This window comes from Leptodactylus fuscus, chromosome 2 (assembly GCF_031893055.1).
Source record: "Leptodactylus fuscus isolate aLepFus1 chromosome 2, aLepFus1.hap2, whole genome shotgun sequence".
Lineage (NCBI taxonomy): Eukaryota > Metazoa > Chordata > Amphibia > Anura > Leptodactylidae > Leptodactylus > Leptodactylus fuscus.
In genome coordinates, this window is record NC_134266.1 from 121,603,934 (window position 1) to 121,622,758 (window position 18,825).

Here is an 18,825-nt window from a genome sequence, read left to right on the forward strand (position 1 = left end):
GAAAAGTGACATTAATATTTAGTAGATCCTCCTTTTGCAAAGATAACAGCCTCTAGTCGCTTCCTGTAGATTTTAATCAGTTCCTGGATCCTGGATAAAGGTATTTTGGACAAACAATTCAAGTTCAGTTAAGTTAGATGGTCGCCGAGCATGGACAGCCCGCTTCAAATCATCCCACAGATGTTCAATGATATTCAGGTCTGGGGACTGGGATGGCCATTCCAGAACATTGTAATTGTTCCTCTGCATGAATGCCTGAGGATTTGGAGCAGTGTTTTGGATCATTGTCTTGCTGAAATATCCATCCCCGGCGTAACTTCAACTTCGTCACTGATTCTTGAACATTATTCTCAAGAATCTGCTGATACTGAGTGGAATCCATGCGACCCTCAACTTTAACAAGATTCCCGATGCCGGCATTGGCCACACAGCCCCAAAGCATGATGGAACCTCCACCAAATTTTACAGTGGGTAGCATGGGTTTTTCTTGGAATGCTGTTTCTTTTTGGACGCCATGCATAACGCCTTTTTTTTTTATAACCAAACAACTCAATTTTTGTTTCCAAAATGAAGCTGCCTTGTCCAAATGTGCTTTTTCATACCTCAGGCAACTCTATTTGTGGCGTACGTGCAGAAACGGCTTCTTTCTCATCACTCTCCCATACAGCTTCTATTTGTGCAAAGTGCGCTGTATAGTTGACCGATGCACAGTGACACCATCTGCAGCAAGATGATGCTGCAGCTCTTTGGAGGTGGTCTGTGGATTGTCCTTGACTGTTCTCACCATTCTTCTTCTCTGCCTTTCTGATATTTTTCTTGGCCTGCCACTTCTGGGCTTAACAAGAACTGTCCCTGTGGTCTTCCATTTCCTTACTATGTTCCTCACAGTGGAAACTGACAGGTTAAATCTCTGAGACAACTTTTTGTATGCTTCCCCTGAACAACTATGTTGAACAATCTTTGTTTTCAGATCATTTGAGAGTTGTTTTGAGTAGCCCATGATGCCACTCTTCAGAGGAGATTCAAATAGGAGAACAACTTGCAATTGGCCACCTTAAATACCTTTTCTTATGATTGGATACATCTGGTTATGAAGGTCAAAGCTCACTGAGGTTACAAAACCAATTTTGTGCTTCAGTAAGTCAGTAAAAAGTAGTTAGGGGAATTCAAATCAATAAAATGATAAGGGTGCCCATACTTTCGCACCGGTCAAATTTTGGTTTAATGCATATTGCACATTTTCTGTTAGTACAATAAACCTCATTTCAATCCTGAAATATTACTGTGTCCATCAGTTATTAGATATATCAAACTGAAATGGCTGTTGCAAACACCAAAATATTTAGAACAAAAAATGATTAAGATTAATAGGGGTGCCCAAACTTTTTCATAGGACTGTATTTCTGTTGCTTCACAGTTTGTGGACATACCAAGTTTACTGACAAGGTGTAGGCAACGCCATAAAGCCCCTGTCAACTCCAGAAGTAGGCAAATCCTACAAAATCTGAGCTATGGTGCACAGATCTCCATCACCTTCAGAAGGAGGGGTCTGAGCTTTTATTTTATCCATATTGTTACAGGTTCCTCGGAGGAGATGTCTTCCACGCTAAATAGTGGTCACTCTTTGGAGCTCCAAGCATTACAGAGGATTAGGAAATCCTCCAAAAAAAAAAAAACCCTCCATCCTCCGTTGGTCAGACTGAGGGTTTGAGAAGCTGCACTACAGCCAGTCCCAGGCACTCAACCACAACAGGGACTTTATAGCGGAATTGTCCTGGTTCAAAAGCTGACACACATGGGTCAGTCGTAGATCTGATATCTCCATAAGCACCAGGGAAAGCACAATGATAGTCCATGGACTCAGGCGTGGTCATTATGCAAAGGGGAGCTGGGTGTCCTCAGGAAACCCTATAGATGTATGTCTGCATGTTCCAGTTTCTGGGAATTACCTTACAGAGCGGGACAGAAATATATTTCCAGTTCAGACTTCTTTAAATTGGGAGCACCTCAGTCCTTCTACTCTTCAGAAAGTTGTCATAGGTCTTAGAATAGCCCTGCATCTTCAAGGATACGCAGTTATATTATGCCTGGTAAATGGGCTCCTTATATCTCCCTGAAGGGAAGTGGATGTTACTCTTATTCGGGGTGAATCCAAAAGTTGGAAGGAGCAGGGGCTTCTGGTCAATTCATTCTGCATGAAGATGAAGCTCTTTCCTGAAAGAAATCCTAAAGAATATGTATATTGATATCCATATAGGATAGGAAGACTCTCTACAATATAAAGGGATTTAAGCCATTAGGATGCTACTGCATCACTTTCAACCACTCCTGGTGAATCACAAGAGCCTGGCACAAGCAGGCAAGTGAATCTCCGGTTATTGCAAACCTATATAGCGTCTACAGGAGTCAAAGGTAATAAGTCTTAAATCCAGGAGAATGAGGGTCAGAATCCAAATCCTTTCAAGGAGTCTACTCAGAAGTTGGGTCATTCTCAGATACCGGTGCCAGGGCACAATGTAAACCAACAGGTCTTGGTTCCTGTGTCTGAGAGGAAACCTGGCAGTGTTGATCGGGTAATAACCTGGTCCAGTGATCTGTCTGTGGTATCTCCATCCTAAAGGTTCGGAGGAAAGTTCTTGGCAAGGAAACGGAGGAAACTGTAATATTGCCACAATAGGTCTTACTAGTAGGGTCATCCTTTACATATCCTTTAAAGGGAAGGATCTGGTAACGTCCAGTCTGAAATGCCCATTTTTTTCTCCAGAAAGGCTCTTCCGTGCAAGTTCACAAATCTACGTTTGAAGGTTGCCAGGGGAAATTAAAAAAAAAAAAAAAAAAATTGGCCAAGTGGATACTGTAGTAGTAACTTGGAGGTTTGTAGGAAGACATTCTACCGTCTCCGTATGAGATAAAGTGTAAGTATCAATAAATCTGAGTGCTCCTCCATTTACACGAGTCCAGAAGTCATTTCATCTCTCTCAACTACTACAAGAAGACCTGGAAGATAATACTCAAGGTCCATATCACAACCATCAATACACATCTATAGTCTTCCTTAAAGGGTCTCATGAGATGACTGAAGACACAATCATAAATAGACTGCTGGAAATAGATATTCCAGTCCCAGAATGAGGCAGATCATTGGTCCTAAAAGTCATAAAGGTGTCCCATGGAAGCCATTCTTCAGGCAAGCTTGAAGGATATCTACTCAAAATCCTTATGGTGGCTATAACTAGGTTAGCAGAGGATTAGTGAATGTCAACTTTTTTCTCGGCTAGAGACCCGGATCTACTAGTCAGATAACTCTGTGGCCATGGGAACATCACCAGAATTTCCAGAAGTTGGGTTACAACCAGGAAATAACCTTACCGGGGCTCAGGTCTCCTCTGGAAAAAAAAAAAAAAAATTTATGAGTCACCCGGTCTTAGTGTACGAGGGGTTTCTTTCTGAACGGTTGTGAATCAGAATCCGTAGTCTCGTTTAATTTTCCATTTTTTTGGCAGATTCGAAGGCTGAAGAACCAGCAGATGATGCAAGCAAGATATATCAAAGGCTCTGTTAGGATTTGTTATGACCTCTCAGAACAACCTCCACTGGAATCTGTGGGGGGCGCTCTCTACTCCAGCCTTTTTTACATCAGGGCAGAGTTGGTCTGTGGGCTCTTGTACCAAAATGTGCAAAATAGCGACAGTCATTCATTACTACACCTATCTAAACCATACAGATGGGACATAAAGGTCTCTGAGGGGTTCCCCCTTCGGTCAGGTAGTATTTAAGGAAGCAACAAATTTTCCCGCCCAAGGAATATTGCTTTGTAAGTTCCCATGTGTGTGTACTGCCGACGGACGAACAGGAAATATGAAATTTACCTTATGAAATTTGCATTTCCTGGAGTCCGGAGGCAGTACAGCACGCCCACCCTATTTGTTGCTTATTGCTTGGGTACCATACTGAGGCTGAGTAGGGCGGAGTTCCTCTTATAGGAGGGCCTTAATTGTTAATTAATGACTATTGCTTGTTAACCTGTCTTTTCTAATTGTACCTAGGGGGAATAATATCCCATGTGTGTGTACTGCCTCCGGACTCCAGGAAATGCAAATTTCATAAGGTAAATTTCATATATTTATACAGCAGAGAGCTGGCGTTAATGCCCACGATCAGTGCCCACACTAATCTCGAGCATTAAGGCCCTTAGCGCCTCAGTCAGCTTTGGTGGGCACCGCCATTTTGCCAGGGATCGCCTGCACCTTATTGAAGGCTTCCAGGCTTGTCTGGCATTAGCTTCTATTGCAGGCTGCTCTATGTAGCCTGTAATAGAAGTGCCGATATTTTTTTAATGCATTGAAACCACAATCCTGTGGTTCAAGAACTCTAGGGGTCTAATAAATACAATATAAAAAATAAACAATTCAAATCCCCCTTTTCCCTAGAACACATATAAAATTACTTGAAATGCATAGACATTAGATATATCTGTATCTGAAAACATTGGGTCTACAAACGTATTAAAAAATTTTTTTTTTTGCATATGATGAGTGCCGTTGTGGGAAAAAAAAATCTAAAGTGCCGAACTGCTGTTTTTTTGGCTGTTTTGCCTCAAATACAGCGCCTATCGCGCTGTACTGTGGAGCGGGGAGGAACTCCCCCCTCCCGCTCCTGATAATACTCGTCTATGGACGAGCTGTGTGAGCAGAGGGAGGGGGCGTTCCTCCCCGCTCACACAGTACAGCGCGATAGGCGCTGCTGGGCAGAGGGGCGTCCCTGGCTAACTGTCATAAACGCCCATCTGACACTAAAGCGCTACGGTACCGGGACTGATAGCGCTTTACCCAGGGCACAGATCGGGAAAGCCGATAGTGCGCTGAATTCAGCGCACTGTCAGCTTTCCAGCAGTATATAGAACTGCATGTGCCCAATCTGATGAAAGGTCCTTTTTAATTGTATACAGTACAGGTACAGATTCTCTCATTAATTGTATACAGTACAGGTACAGATTCTCTAATTAATTGTATACAGTACAGATACAGATCCACCCATTAATTGTATACAGTACAGATCCAGATCCACCCATTAATTGTATACAGTACAGGTATAGATCCACCCACTAATTGTATACAGTACAGATACAGATCCACCCATTAATTGTATACAGTACAGGTACAGATCCACCCGTTAATTGTATACAGTACAAGTACAGATCCACCCATTAATTGTATACAGTACAGATCCAGATCCACCCGTTAATTGTATACAGTACAGGTATAGATCCACCCACTAATTGTATACAGTACAGATACAGATCCACCCATTAATTGTATACAGTACAGGTATAGATCCACCCACTAATTGTATACAGTACAGATACAGATCCACCCACTAGTTGTATACAGTACAGGTACAGATCCACCCACTAATTGTATACAATACAGGTACAGATCCACCCATTAATTGTATATAGTACAGGTACAGATCCAACCATTAATTGCCATTAATTGTATACAGTAAAGGTACAGATTCTCTCATTAATTGTATACAATAAAGGTACAGATCCACCCATTAACTGTATACAGTACAGATACAGATCCACTCATTAAAGGGATTCTACCATTAAAACACATTTTTTTCTAGGTAACACGTCGGAATAGCCTTTAGAAAGGCTATTCGTCTCCTAATTGTGGAAGTGCTCTCCGCCATGCCGTTCGTTGAAAATACCGGTTTGTACCGGTATGCTAATTAGTTCTCTTGCAGCGATGGGGGCGTCCCCATCGCAGCTCGAAAACTGACCGCAGCGCCGCCTCTCTGGTCTTCGGTGTCCTCCCCTTCCTTCTTCAGCGTACTGTCGGACGCCTGCGCAGTATGCTCTGTTCGGCGAAGATTGCCGAACGTACTGCGCATGCGCGAAATTGCGGTCCCAGCCATAGTGCGGGCACCGCAATTTCGCGCATGCGCCGTGGTGAACGCAGGCAGACTCCGGGCCTACTCTCTGCAGGCGAACGGGGCTAAGCCCCGCCCCTTCACTCGGCCACGCCCACGACCCCCCCCCCCTCCTCCCGGCGGGGGGGGGGGAGGCGGCTTTCTGCAGTTAGCCTCGGGCGGCGAAAGGAGCAGGCTCACCCCTGTGTACAATACAGGTACAGATCCACCCATTATTTGTATACAGTACAGATACAGATCCACCCATTAATTGTACACAATACAGATACAGATCCACCCATTAATTCTATACAGTACAAGTGAAGATCCACCCATTAATTGTATACAGTACAGATACAAATCCACCCATTAATTGTATACAGTACAGGTACAGATCCACCCATTAATTGTATACAGTACAGGTACAGATCCACCCATTAATTGTATACAGTACAGGTACAGATCCACCCATTAATTGTATACAGTACAGGTACAGATCCACCCATTAATTGTATACAGTACAGATACAGATCCACCCATTAATTGTATACAGTACACGTACAGAACTATCCAGTTACATTGTACACACTTTTTTTTTTTTTAAATTAAAGGTGCCATTGTTGGATGCTATCCTTCGCAGTCTCTATTCTCAGTAGTTGCTTAATGGTGTAAAATGTTAGCAAAATTGAACCTGGACCATTTTACAGACTCTACTGAGATTTTATAGTAAATGGTGATGATAGATATTTCCATGATGTCTCAGTCAAAGTATCATTTTCTGATAGGATCATTTTTAACATCCTTTGCCTGACTGAGGCAATAATATACCGCACATCTTATTTTAGGATCTGTCTCCATGCTACTGATGGCGGCAGACCTTTAGGGAATATAGCCAAGTAATATGACTGCCACTACTCTTATTTTCTCTTCACAGACATTGGAGAACTGCAATAAGCCTGTCTCAACTGTCAGGCCCAAACCAGTGTCCAGCTGTCACGTTGCCCAGATATTTTGATGACATCTTTCAGCTCTATTTTAAGTGCGTTTTCTGATGCTGATAACCCATCTCTACGATATATTGCTGGTAAGAGGTCAAGAAAATAATGTTTCAGTTTGTTATCTCACCCCATGGTAACTGACAAGCGCACTGATCTTTAACATTGGTGATTAAACTCTAGCAGGTGGGTGCAATATTTCCTTACTTAAGATCACATTTTACTTTTATTCCTACTAGTGCAGCTGTCTCACAAATACTTGTATTGCCTCTCCCAGAACTCAGCATCTTGACATGTTAAAAATGAATCACTTTATATTAGTTGCTTGTTCTGACTCCTATTACATCTTCCACACTACAAGTGTGTGCTACTGTTGTTCAGTTATTTAGTGACAGTCTTGTAATGACTCTTAAGAGGGGAAGTATTTAGTTTGTGTAATATATTAAGTAATATGTAATTGTAGAACACTTCAAAGGGAGTTTCATTGATGAGACTGTAAACAATAAATCGATCATTGCCATTTTTAGGACATTGTAGTGTATTATAAAGAATTAAAGGGATTCTACCACTAAAACACTTTTTTTTTCTAGTTACCACGTCGGAATAGCCTTTAAAAAGGCTATTCGTCTCTTACCTGTGGAAGTGCTCTCCGCCGCGCCGTTCGTTCAAAATACCGGTTTGCAAATGCTAATTAGTTCTCTCGCAGCGATGGGGGTGTCCCCATCGCAGGAGCAGCGATGGGGGCGTCCCCATTGCAGCTCGAAAACCGACCACAGCGCCGCCTCTCTGGTCCTCTGTATCCTCCCCTTGCCTCTTCAGCGTCTGTCGGACGCCTGCGCAGTATGCTCTCTGTTCGGCGAAGATTGCCGAACGTACTGCGCATGCGCGAAAGTGCGGTGCCCGCACTATGGCTGGGACCGCAATTTCGCGCATGCGCAGTACGTTCGGCAATCTTCGCCGAACAGAGCATACTGCGCAGGCGTCCGACAGTACGCTGAAGAAGCAAGGGGAGGACACCGAAGACCAGAGAGGCGGCGCTGCGGTCAGTTTTCGAGCTGCAATGGGGACGCCCCCATCACTGCTCCTGCGATGAGGACGCCCCCATCGCTGTGAGAGAACTAATTAGCATACCGGTACAAACCGGTATTTTGAACGAACGGTGCGGCGGAGAGCACTTCCACAGGTAAGAGACGAATAGCCTTTTTAAAGGCTATTCCGACGTGGTAACTAGAAAAAAATGTGTTTTAGTGATAGAATCCCTTTAAGTGCCAATACACAGTCCTTTATAGTTCTGGGTAGTTCTCTACTTCAGCCAAGAAGTTAGATACCATAGATGGACTGCTACTGTAAGTGAACGGGGGAATCACTGTTCTGAGAGACAACCACCATGATAGTGGTCTTGGAAAGCCTGGTTCCCCAATCACTATAAATGCCAGCCCAGGCAAGGTGGATAAAAATACTTATACTCACCTGTCCCGGGGCTCAGCATCCACTCTGGGGCTCTTCCAGCTGGTAACTGAGGTCATGCCCCAGTGGACACATAGGATGTGCCAATGTATTGAAGTCATTGTGCCCACGTAACTACTGAGGCCCAATCACAGGCCCCAGTAGTGATGTCTGCAGTGCGAGACCTCAGTTGCCAGACAGAATAGGATGCCGCAGACAGCAGGACGAAGCGAGGATGCTCGGTAGAGTTGAGGTAAATTGAGTATAAGTGTTTGTTATTTTTAATCACTTCTCCTGACCCCAGAATATAATAATATCACTTGCTCTAAGGTAATACTGTGTGGGGGCCACTGTGGAGCACATAATACTGTGTGGGGGCTACTGTGGAGCACATAATACTGTGTGGAGGTCACTGTGGAGCACGTTATATTGTGTGGGGGTCACTCTGGAGCACGTTATACTTTCCCAGTATTGATTAAATGCTGGAGTCTGTGCTGCTCATTCACCATATTCTTGATAACTGCAGTTGTGGGTAATAAAACTGTATCCCTATCAAGTGTCTGTCATTAATTCACTGCCTCCCAAGTCCATCTCAGCCTCCATCTTGGTTGGAATGCCTACCTCAGTTGTCTACTAAACAAGATCTTAAAGCTATGGTCACAGAAATTCCAACGTTTTTTCGATCTGAGTTTGCTACGCTGCGCAGCGATTTACACTCTATTGCTACTTGGGTGGAAACGTAAGAAGAGGACCACGATGCAACTATGTCACATCTTTGCATGACACTTGCACTGAACAGACCTCGGTAATTCGTGATATGCAACGCCATTTGGAGGACCTTGATAATAGGGGTCGGCGAAACAATATACGTGTTAAAGGACTTCCTGAGATCACTCAGGCTGAAGACCTACATACCACTTTAGAAGCAGTATTTAATTCTATCCTTCAGGAACCACAGACCCATAAGATTAAGCTTGACAAGGCTCATAGGGCCCTTTGCCCCAGAGACTCCTCTTCCTCACCACGTGATGTTGTCTGTTGTGTACACAATTATTCTCTTAAAGGGGTTGTCCCATCACAAGGATCCTATCTGCTCATGAGTCAAGTGATGTATCTGCTGCTCTCAGGGGGGAGGGAGGAGGGGCTAAGTGCACAGGAGCGAGCCTGTGTATCTAGCTATTCCTGTGTCTACACCACATGTGACCTAGCTTCCTGTTAGCAGATAGAGGAGAGGAGCTGCTTTAATTTCTTCTGTTCTCCCAGGTATCAGGCTAGCTAATTCAGTTGTGCTCATTATGGCAGAGACAGGCAGTCTCTGTATGTAACACAGAATGGAGTTGCTGCTGCCTGTACTTCATAGTCCAATGTGGGTGGAGCTACACGGAAAAATTGGGGGCGGAGCTAAATGGCAGGTTGCATGTGAAACCCCGCCCACTAAATGATGCAAGAAACCAGGAAGAAAGAAGATTTTACAGCAGTAAATACTGATCAGTATGTGAGGTGGGAATACCCTTTTAAGGAAGCTATAATGAGCAGGGCACGGAAATTTAAGGACTTTGATTTCAAAGGGGCCAAATTGCAACTTTATCAGGATTTATCTCTCATAACACTTCAGAAACGACGCCATCTATGCCCCCTTCTGCAGATTTTACGTGCACATCAGATTCTATATCGATGGGGCATCCCTTTTGCATTGACCGCCTGTAGAGACGGCCGCTCTGCTACGCTTCATTCCTACAACGACCTGCCTACTTTTTGCGACTCATTGGGTATTCCTATGCCAGAGCTAACTGACTGGGATTTGGCATCTCCACCTCCCCCCTTGCCTGCAGTATGGCAACATTCAGGTTCCAGGAGTAGTCGACCATCTCCTGGAATGGCTAAATCTCAGAAGCCTACTCTGGAGACTTTTTTGGTTGTTTTTTTTTTTTTTTGGTCTTGTGAATTCTGCAGTTTTTTATTTTTATTTGTGCAGGACGGGGTGGGGTGCCAGTAGTTCTTTATTTTTCTTTCTAGCACCTTGACTCTCACTCCAGACTTTCAGGTCACTACTTCCCTTTAAGGAAACACGGTTTTTCCCACCGACGCCACCGAATCCCTCGATCGGTCATGACGGCGAGGAGGGAGTCTGGGGGTTTAGCTGTCCCAGATCTTTTACATTACTACTGCGCAACCCATCTGCGCTGTATCCCATTTTGAGCAGGCACGGAGAGGGCCTACTCTTTGCCTGAGCGTGAGGGGAGGCTGCTAGAGCAGCGCTGCTCCAGTGGCCTCCCCAAACCACCGCTCGGTGCTAAGCCAGTCCAGGACAGCAGGTCGCCTCATGGGAAGTGCGGCGCTGATACAGGGTGTAAGCAGGCAAGTGGTGGATGGCAGGAATCTGCCACTGAGTATGTTGCTCTCAATTAGGTTATGGATGGAGTTTGGGTCTTGGATTTGGGAGTTGCAGGCTCGCTCCCACACTCCACTACTGGTGTTGACGCTCTGAAGTGTTTGCAGCATTTAAATTAAAAGCTGCTGGAGCAGTGTGTGGCTATGGTGGAACTCAACTAGCTGGCTAAGCTGCTAGAACCTCCAAGGACATTGCACTGTTTGGGGGACAAACCGGAACTGAGCCACTTCATTGCAACTGTTTCTGTGCACCTGCAGTTACTCAAAGTTGACACTAGCACTTGGGTTTCTGTTCTCCGTGTTAACCCGAAAAACAGAAACCCAATCTGCTTAAAAAGCAGAAACCTGTGCACCCCACAGAGTGCAATAGGGTCTGCTGGGTTTCTGCCAAAAAAATGCATTTTTTCAAGCCGATTCGGGGAGTATGATCCCTCTTGTGTATCCAGTCTTAAGGATGTTTTATCCAACACATGGAAGGGGTAGACCTTTCTGTCCAACTGTTATAGCCATACAATGCAATAAGGAATTCATACACGTGGTATAAGAAGGTTGCTAAACAAATAATACAAAGAGCACCATATAATTCCATTATAACTTACTACAATATAGGAAACCAGGCCTGCTATCTTGAATACCAATAAGAAATAATTAAGCAGTTACTGTTCGAAGACCAGACAGAAGAGGTTGCAAGCACATCCCATGGCAGAGAGGACAGCAGAATTGTACGAGAAAACTTTTACATATGAAGAACCCCCTTCCTCCACAAAAAAAGGAGCCGACCCTACAAAAAATGCTGTGTCTCTTACAAAAATTGAGCTCCAAAAAACTTGGGTTATCAGTCCTAATAAATCAGTCTACTGCATCAAAGTATTGATTTAAGTCATTCTCTTATTTTTTTTTTTTTTTTCAATCCCTTTTGTCTTTTTTTTTTAGAAAGATGTATATACATTTTGTACCTTATTTACATTATATATATTGTCCATTTAATCCTTTCCCCCACCAGTCATTTTTTTCTACTTTCATTTCTCACTCCCTGCCTTCCAAAAGCCCTAACTTTTTTTATTTTTCCATTCACAGAACTGTATGCATTTTCGTGGAAGAAATTGTATATTTTAATATTTTGTTCATTATACTGGGAAGCTAGATATAAGATTAACAAGTCAAACAAAAACATTTACAAAACCCATTTTTCAGTTTTGAAAGGCATCTGTCAGAACCCCCATAAATCAGACCATTTTTTTTTTTAAAACTGCACCCCTTAAATAAGTCAAAATAGTGTATCAGAAATTCGTTAACCCTTTAAGTGTTACACTGGAATTACAATCAAAATTGCAGTTTTGAAAATGGGGATTTTGATACAGAAGCCTTTTAAAGCCCAATCAGAACTCAATTGATCCCTTGTAATATGGATTTTGAAAAGAAAAATTTTGCTGTTTGGCTTTGAAATGTTATAATGCCTGAAAAAAAATTAAAGGATGTTTTAAGTTTGATGCCAACATGAAGCAGATATATGGTAGATTATATTTATTAACTAATTTGGGTGGTATGACTAGCTATATGAAAAGCAGATAATTAAAAAAAATTGCATATATTTAAAACATTTTCGCTAATGTCCTATTGTTTCATAATTAAAGACAAAATAAATTGACAAAATTTACTGCCAACATGAAGTACAATGTGTCACAAAATATATTCTCAAAATGACATTAAGTTAATGCATCTTAATGTTATTACCACAAGAACTCACATATGTCAGAGTTGAAAAATGGGGCAGTGTCCTTATGGGTTAAAGCATACCTCCAGTTATAAATACCTTCTCATAAATGAATGGTACAGGTGAATATAAGAAACTTTGTAACATATCTTATTAAGGAAATGTGGTTCCTTCACCACTTATTAAGCTATTCTCCTGCTCCTTGTCTTCAATCTGATTTCATTTTTATATTATATTCATATCTGTATTCAGCCTCACAAACAGGAAGGGGTGGAGTAGAGTGAATTTTCTTGCTGGATAGTTAATTGATATATTGCTTTAATCTGTGCACTGGTAGCCTCTTATGTACAACCTAGCAGTGTTAAAACAGTTCAAAATACCAGAGTGAAGAAACAGCAATTATTTGAGTGCTTTTTCCATCCCTCTTCCCCTTGTCATAGACTAATATGTAGAAACTAACTGCCTGAAAGGTGGAGAAGAAAACATATTTATTTAATAAGATATATTGCTAAGTAGCCTATATCAACCTGTACATTTATGAAACATTGTTGATACCTGGATGTATGCTTTAAAGAATATAAATAAAAAATCCCCTCTCTCATTTAAAATTAGTACATTATGTAAAAAACAAAACAAAAAAAAAATGAAAAAAAACAATACAATAAGAACTATATCTGGCATGACTTTTTCCAAAAATAGTAAGTACAAAATTAGCAAAATATAAAAATGCTATATGAACAGAAAATGAATGGATATTGATGTAATAATATTGACCTGCAGAAAAAAGGCAATATACACTATATGGATAAGAATATAGGCATCTTAAACACTGAATTCAGTTGTTATGACCCGGTCTTTGCAACCTCAGCCTGTTTGGGTAAGGCACGGGGTGTCTGAACGACATTCTGCTCATGAATCGTCTGACACACGTGTATTCATGCGTGGATCCCTGCAGTGTGTCTTTGCCTCTGAAGAGGTTAAGACTCTCTGCAGTGCTGAAGACTCATTACAGGTTGTGGGTGGTTCAGAGTGCTGCTATCCAATAGCTTTTCTGACTACTGCTCCTGGCTTATATAACTCCAGTTTGCTTATGGTCAGTTGCCTGGCTTAAACTCCAGTTTCCAGTGGTCCCTGAAGTGATCTGTTAGACATAGATGGAAACAGCAGAATCTGGCAGAGTCCTGGTCCATTCAGCTTACCTTGCTCCCTATTCATCCTATTTGGATATGTTAAATATTTGAGCACCCTGTTCCAAGCATAGCTGTTCCGGGTGCAGCAAACCCTAGTCTTTTTACTGCTTGGATGTTTGGTCTTGTAGAGTTGTTTGTGTGTGATACTAAGTTCTGTTTATCTGATTTTCAGTATTGCTCTGTTTCATATTTCTCCTCTATACTTTATGTTCCCTCATATTCACCGTCAGTCCAGTCGGACACCTGTGGGGGGCTTTCTCTGGTTTCTTGCCTGTCCTTTCTAAATGTGAAACAAGTCAGGTTTTCTGTTTCCCTTGCAGGTGAAGTACTTCTATGGCTGTATTCGTGCCCTCACAGGTTAGTTAGTTGGGCCCATGGTTACTTCTAGTGTGCAAGACAGGGATTAGGAGTATCCACACATGAGTAATTCCAAAATGCTCATTTACTAAGTTTGACTGAGAGGTTAAAAGTCAGGGGTCAGTTCCAGGTCAGTGATCCCCAAATCATAACATCGGGGGTTTCATTTAGTCCCAATGTCATAGGCGTATAAAATCCAGCACCTAGCCATGCATCTTCCTTTACCAGCATTTCTGAAAGAATGTCTTCTGCTAAAGAGCTCACTGAATTCCAGTGTGGTACTACAATGGGATGTCACCATTGCAACAAGTAAGTTTGTGTCATTTCTTCTCTCCTAGATATTCCCTGATCAACTGTGCCATTTTTTACAGAATGGAGGCGATTGGGGACCACAGTAACTTAAAGTCAAGTTTCAAACCTCCTCTAGAGTAAGCAGTCTAACTTAAATTTAACCCATCTTCAGGCTAGGTAATTAGTTAGAGATCAATGGGAGTCTGATATACATATTCCCACTGTTCAGTCTTTTGAACTGGCGTCCTTGCCCCAAACAAGTGAATGCGAAAGGCGTTCATTACAGATTTTCCCTGACCCACTTCCTGTGGACTGAGAGCAATGAAACTTGGCACAGTTATTAGTCCTTCTCTACATAGGTGCCATCTAGGGACACACTTCTCCCATCTCTTTAAGCAACTGTAAACACCACCCTTGTAGAGGTTGACAGGTTGCTTCCAAAGCCACATTGTGACTTCGGAGTTTCATCATCTGGAAAATGCTTGCCCTTCATAAATAACTTATTTGTTGGAAAGAGGTGGAAGTCTGATGTTGCAAGGTTGGGTGAATAAGGGGGATGCAATACAATTTCAAAGCCACAGGAGTATGCTTCTATTTGAGCAACATGTGAGTTGTGAACTGGTGCATTGCCTTGCTGAAGGTGGACACCTTTGGTGAGTGTGCCACGTCTCTTGGTTTTGATGGCCTCTCACAATTTCCGCAGCAGTGAGGCAAAGTACGCCCCAGTGATAATGGTACCCTTTGCTAACCCCCCCCCCATCAATACTACTCTGTACTGGTTTCAAAATACTATGATCATGACCTTGCCTGCTAAGGGTTGGGCACGAGCCCTCTTTGGAGGTGGTGACTCATGATGCTTCCATTGCATCGACTGGACTTTATTCTCAGGATCATAGTGATGGACCCGGCTTTCATTCTGTGTGATTAATCTGTTGAAAAAGTTCTCCTGGCTTCTATAGCATATAGTCAATAGAGTCTGAGAGAATTTGACATGTTCCTGCTTCTGGAAAGGTGTGAGCAGCCAGGGAACCCAGCAAGCGGATGCCTTATGCATGTGAAGATTTGTCTTGGATGATTTTTTCCATGGACACCACCCTAATGTTGACATTTTTAAGTTAAGTGGTGAATGGTTACGATTTTCCAAAATGGCGACCTCCACTTGCTGGATGGTATGTTCATTAATAGCAGAGTGGGGTTGCCCTGGAATTGGAGCTGTTTCCACCGAAGTACGACCACATTTGAACTGACGATGCCAGTTCTTGACTACATCATATGATGGGGAATCATCACCATAGACCTCTTTCATCTCATCGAACATCTCCTTTAGTGTGTGGCCTTTCAAGGAGAGGAACTTGATGACTCTGTATTCCACTGGGTCCATTATCAAACCTCACACTACTTCAGCATCTGTAAAATCAAGACCGTTATCAGTTCCGAGTTGCAAATTAGCAAATATCCTATAGGGACTTATGTGCAGTTTCTGTATCCTGTGGTAAATAGCAGTGTGTCAGGGGAAATGTTTAATGAATGCCCCTCGTAATTACATTACGCAGCTCCTATGAAACAGGCGGCGTGCAATGTAAACAGTAAAGATTTCACAGCACTGAACACTACATCCCCTTCAATCAAGGTGCTTAGAAGGGATCCCAGTTTTTGGACTCCTAACAGATCTTTTATTAATTACCTAATCTGAAGATAGCTTGTCAATATAAATGAGTTGGACAACCTCTTTAACATCAGCAGAAGTTAAAGCACGAGCTGGTTGCTTTATGACATAGGTTCACAATTCACCAATTTATGTGATGTGAACCAGGGTATTTGCAGTCTGTGTTTAAAATTTCAGTTGGAAGATGGGCTTCTTTATCCAGTACATTTTTAAGAATTTCATTAAAGTGACTGGAAGCCAGGTTGAGACAGTAAAGTGAAGAGATGGGTGGGAGGCAGCGTAGAATGTCTGAGAGGTAATAAGTGTCAATGGTGTGTAGATTCCTATATATATTGTGGGAGGATTGTCTCAGTAGTAGCAGCGGACTCAGTTAGAGATGAACACACACAGAATTAAAAAAATAAATAAAATCAGGTTGCAACAGGTTTTACCCATACGCATATCCTATTAATATTATAAATGTGAAAGTTTGTGAGTTTGTGGGTTTGTGTGTTTGTATGTTCGGATGTTTGTTCCTCAATCACGGAAAAACCGCTCCACCGATTTGGCTCAAATTTTCCAAAAACATAGTTAATACACCCGATTGCACAATAGGCTACTTTTCGTCACAATAACGCACATACGTTTTTCCCAGGACCCACGCAAAAAGCCAACTCACATCACTATCTCTGCAATCTCACACACTTTGGACCATGGGAAGCCCTAAAACTTCATATTGCCCTCTACAGCCTCGCCCCTAACCCCACACAATCACATATACATATACGTTACCACTTTGCCCCTCACCTTAACGATACTCCAGGAGGCTCTCTTTAACGCTCCGGAGCAGCCATGTTTGCCGACCCTCACCGCTCTGACAATCCGCGACACCGCCCACCCATGTCAATACCCCTAGGCGGTCTAATAAATGCAAAAAAAAAAAAGTTTAAAAAAAGTAAAAAAAATATTTAAAAAAAAGGATTAAAAATTCAAATCACCCCCCTTTCCCTAGAACACATATAAAAGTAGTTAAAAACTGTGAAACACATACATGTTAGGTATCCCCGCATCTGAAATCGCCCGCTCTACAAATCTATGCAAATATTTTTCCTGTTCAGTAAACGCCGTAGCGGGAAAAATGGTCAAAAGTGCCAAACCGCCGTTTTTTCACTGTTTTGATTCAGATAAAAATTTTAATAAAAAGTGATCAAAGCAATAACATTTCCCGAAAATGGTAGAACTACAAAGTACACCCGGTCCCGCAAAAAAAGACACCCTATACATCCCCGTACACGCACGTATAAAAAAGTTACGGCTGTCGGAATATGGCGACTTTTCAAAAAAAAATTTTTTTAACAGTTTTGGATTTTTATTTAAGGGGTCAAAATGTAAATAAAACCATATAAATTTGGTATCCCCAGAATTGTAACGAAACACAGAATACAGGGGACATGTCATTTTGGTTGCACAGTGAACGCCGTAAAACCAAAGCCCGTAAGAAAGTCGCAGAAATGCATTTTTTCTTCAAATCCACCCCATTCTGAATTTTTTCCCTGCTTCCCAGTACATTATATAGAATAAACAATGGTGGCATCATGAAGAAAAATTTGTCCCAGGAAAGATTAAGACCTCATATGGCTCTGGGAGCGGAGAAATAAAAAAGTTATGGGGTTTAGAAGGAGGGGAGTCAAAAACGAAAATCAAAAAATGCCATCGGTGGAAAAGGGTTAACTTCAAATACTTCTGTCCCAAAGTCACTATGTAAGGTTTCTCACAACACCGTATAGCAGCTCAAATACAAATTAACTTCAACACAAAAGTCTCACATATTCTCTGAATTACAGCAAAAACAAGATACAAAGTTACATTTCATATCCCATACCTTATACACAGTACGAAAACCTTACCCGCGCCTGTATATACTCACTTCTACAATCACCGCAGACGAAGTCGTGGGTACCAGCTAGTTTTACAATATTGGCAAAAACAAATTAAGTCTTAACTTTCAGGCAAAAAAAATAACAGAACACCTGCTCGTCTGATTCTTCTAACTAAACAACTGTACTGGTGGCTAGCTTCAGCCACACGGTCAACATAAAGAGCAAAGACATCCAAACAGTGGAAGCAGATCACACTGGAGTCTCTCCAGTCCTCTGAAGGCTGAGACAGAACCCAGCTCCTCCTCTCCACCCCAAGAACTGAGGACTTTACAACCTTTTATAGGTTTTTAATGAGGCTAAACTCCAACATGTGCCTGAGGACCTCTCCCAATCAAGAACTTACATATCAACAGAAAAGAAACACTTCTCAGAGATGAGGTTTTATTACAGTTTACCTGTATTGTAACTCTACTTACCATACATAGATGAGGAATCTGGCGACCTTCCAGAACCTTACCTTTCACCCTCACAATATATATATATATATATATATATATATATATATATATATATATATATATATATATATATATATATATATTAGTGTATTCTTGTGAAGGACAGAAAGTACTGATTTTTTTTTAAAAAGAAAAAGTTATGATCAGCGAGAGAAAAGTTAGTAAATTTTGAAACTGAAAAGAGTCAAGAAAAGCAGATTAATGGTATTGCCATCTTTTCTGTGAGAGAAGTGGAAAGTTATGAGAGACCAAAACAAGTGGTTACTGATAGAAACTGGGAGGCAGCTGGTTTGACAGGGGTGTTAATGGGGATGGTGAAGTCAACTATGATGAGGGTAGGAATTTCACAGGCTATAAAGGGGGAAGCCAAGAAGCAAAGTGGTCCGGTGAGGTGGTAGATCACAGCTACTCGCAGAAAGGGTGGGTGGAAAAGTCTGATTATGTGGACCTCAAATGAGTAATGGTATTAAGAGAACGACCTCAAA